Raw genomic sequence first — 4,004 nt, forward strand, 5'->3', positions numbered from 1 at the left:
TTTGAAAGTTTTCTCCCAAAAAAACTAATAAATGTTTGAGAATATAAAAATGTTTACTCTTATTTCAACAGCAAACAGGGTATATATGTATTGAATATACATAGTGCCCATTAACATATACAACTTTTTATGTTTTTATGCTTTAGTTACAAATAAAATAAGATAAAATGGTTTAGAATAGAATTCAATATTATTTGCTTTATGTAAAATGAGAAAATAAGGAATGATTCCTCTATTAATTCATTCAATCTTCTAACATTTTGCATGTACTATACTCCATAACATGATGAAGAGTAAAAGTAGCTAATTAAAACTAGAAAAACAGTAGCCAGGTGAACAGACTAGATTTACTGATTTAGAAGATTCTATTATCATACTTCCAGCATATCACTTATGTTGAGGCATTCTGTAATGTTCTGCATTAAGGAATATTACTGGGTTTTAATTCAATTTGGATTTAAATATCAGCTTTCAAAACACCTACAAAAATCATATGTTTTTAAGTTATTTTAAAAATCATGAGAAGCAAAACAGTCATGTTGTATCAACAATGTTGGAAGTAGAATTGGTGATTAGTTGTATTCTTTATGTGGTAATGTGTGTCTCATAAAATAAGTCTAGCATACTGTAAAATTTTAATTTCAAAAATATTCATAGTTGTAGTTATGTATTTTAAGCAGGAAATTATTTATTTTTTATCCCTACAGAATAAATCCAGAAAAAACATATATGAATAATTCAATAGCATAGTAATTAAAATATCTCTGAAATACCTTTTTACCTTCAATTTGACAACTAACATTTACAGTAATGCCTATTGTTGGTGCAACGTCTTGAAAATAGGCAACTTTAAAAAAATCAGTAAGAATATAAATTAATACAGTCTTCCTGGAGAATATTTTAATATATCAATGGCTTTGAAATTATTTTTTCTTTCTGATTGAGCACTCCTACTCTGAGGAATGATAGCAAAATCAAAAGATAAATATCTGTAGATATTGATCACAGCATTATTATACTCCATACCATGATGAAGAGTAAAAATAGCTAATTAAAACTAGAAAAACAGTAGCCAGGTGAACAGACTAGATTTACTGATTTAGAAGATTCTATTATCATACTTCCAGCATATCAATATCACTGTAGATATTGATCACAGCATTATTTACAATAGCCAAGAATTACAATAGTCTTCATATTGTTCAATGTATATTGTATTCATGCATGAAACAGTACTCATGATACGACACTATTAAGTGAAAAATACCAAAAAATATAGATGTATTTAATATATATCTGTATTGTTTTGTTTGGGCTCTTGTAACAGAATATCACAGACTGGATGGCTTAAACAACAGCTTTTTTACTTGTCACAGTTCTCAGAGCTGAGAAGTGAAGTCCAAGATGGAAATGTCATTCGTTTTGGTTCCTGGTGAAGCTCTTTCCTTGCTCACAGGTGGCTGCCCTTCCCTGTATCCTCACCAGAATGTGGGAAAAATTGAAGCAAAATGTTCGCTGATGTCTCTTCTCATAAAGACATCAATCCTATCACATCATCACCTTCTAAAACTTCACTTGAGGTTAATCACCTCCCAAACAGCGTGTCTCCAACCACACTCACCTTGGGGGCTAGGGATTGCAAGTACTATGAAAAATACAGTGTGTTCCATCTACGTGAAAATTGACCAGAAAAATATTGTACATCAAAATATTAGTGATTGCAAATGTTTAAGTAGTAGCCATACACATTCCTTGCACTTTCCTTCCTTTATATGAAACTGGATCTAAAAATACAGTGAAAGTTTAAATTTTAAAAATTACAATAAAACACACATCATCATTCATCCCTTTTCTCAACACTTACCCCAAGACTGTTGCTACTTTCTGGAGCATTTCTGGAAATCCTGATTCATGAGTGTTATGTATCGAGATAACTCTCCAAAGCCTCCTATGGTCATAGGTGGGGCTTTTTCAGAGGTGATTGCTGGAGTGTGTGATGCTGGGCTTAGGGTGTGTGATCACTGAATCAGTCCACTCTTTGGCATAGTTTTGGATAGGATTAAGGGTTTCCCAACCTGGGTGTGAGTAACCCGTCCTAAGGGTAGCCTGGATAAAACATGAGGAATAGAAAGAGGGCCAGAGCCAGAGATACAGCTCAGTAGAAGAAGCACTTGCCTGGCAAGAGCAAGGGCCTGAGTTCAATCCTCAGTTCTGCCAAAAAAGAAAGAAAAGATAGAGGGCCAGTGGGCTCACCTGCTGTTTGCTGCCTGCTCTCATCTGCCTGCCTGCCTGCTCTCCAATGCACCTGCCTTGCACCCGTGCCATCCTGCCTTGGAACCAACCAACCATGAACTGAAACCTTGACAAACTGTCAGCTACAATGAACTTTTCTCCTCTAACTGTAGGTGCTGGACATTTTGTCCTAGCATTGAGAAAAGTAATTAAGACAGTGGACATCTTTGTCTGTCTGGTTGCTTCAGCATCCTTAATTGATTCAAAATCTTTAGCTTTCATTATCATTTTGATTTTGATGAAGACTCAGCAGCCACATGGTAATAGATCTGGTGAGTAAGGTGGATGAACACACACTGTAACGTTCTTACAAGCTCCTCTTTCTGTTGGAAGGCACTTGCCACAGCAATCATAGTATTTTTAAAAAAATTATTTATTTATTTATGTATTTATTTGGTACAGGGTCTTGCTATGCAGCTCAGACTCATAGTGATTCTCCTGTCTCAGCCTCCCAGCACTGGGATTACAGGCGTGCACCACTATGCCTGGTTTCGGGGTGTCACAGTACACCTGGAGTTCTGGTGTAGCAGGCAGTACCAGGGATCAATCCCAGGTCCTTGCCCTTGCCAGACAGGCACTTAGACTGCTGAGCTATCTCCCCAGTCCTGAATTTTTGATTATGCATTTTAAAGACACTCTTGAGAGAAATCCTCCAGATGTACTTTTAAAAAAAGGCAAGAATGATAGCATAAGTATGTTTGGAATGAGGAAAAGTATTTTGATGAGGATTAATGTCAGTGTGACTCTTAGTGTAATAATTTTTAAAACTGAATCCATCAGAGTGCTTTTGATCATAATGCATGTATTGATATTTAAAAATTTTCTATTAAGAATGTGGTTACTTTTGGATCACAAAGCTGCTATCTGCTGTTTATACACAAATGGCCTTTGTATCTGTGGGTTCCACATCCATGGATTCAACAAATTGCCTATTGAAAATACTCAGAAAAAATTACACCCATATTAACCTTCTTCCATGGCATCATTCCCTAAACACCTATGTACTGTAGCATTTATACTGTATTAGGTACTATGAACAATCTGGACATGACTAAACCACAGGAAAAAAAAAGTGAGTAGTTTATATGTAAATGCTATAGCCTTTTATATATGAAACTTGGGGCTCCACAGAGTGCGGTATTCTGGGAAGTTCTAGGGCCACTCCCTCAGATAGTGAGGTATGTCTGTAATTTTAACGTCAGCCCCACAGCACTGATCTTCACTGAGCAGACTGCTGAGCAGGATGCCCCTGCAAGGTGGGCTCTGGAACCACTTTTGACTATGTATGCACACCACAGTAGGAAACACAGACACTTGCTGAACTTCCAGACGAAGCCAAATGAGATGACACAAAGATAAAGCTTTCATAGGGTTTTAAGAAAGAGCTACTTTTCCAGAAGAGCCTTCTTTAAATGGGGTCTCTGGAGAATATGAAAGCCAAATAGGAATAACTGGCACTTGAGGGGCACTTTTAACTTTTCCAAAGCTTTTTCCCATTTATTAATTCTTTTAATCTTTATAACAACTGTGCAGGCAGGGTGGCCATTAGTATTCCTATTTCAACAGTGAACACTTAAAGGTAGAGAGCAATTAATGGACAAATCCCAATCATACAATTAGTATAGTGGATCCAGGTCTCCTGACACTCTATCTAACACTCCCACCCCCTCATCTATCCTCACTTGGAAATATTTTCCACAGCACAGCATTGG

This window comes from Octodon degus, unplaced genomic scaffold, assembly GCF_000260255.1.
Source record: "Octodon degus isolate 3935 unplaced genomic scaffold, OctDeg1.0 scaffold00244, whole genome shotgun sequence".
Lineage (NCBI taxonomy): Eukaryota > Metazoa > Chordata > Mammalia > Rodentia > Octodontidae > Octodon > Octodon degus.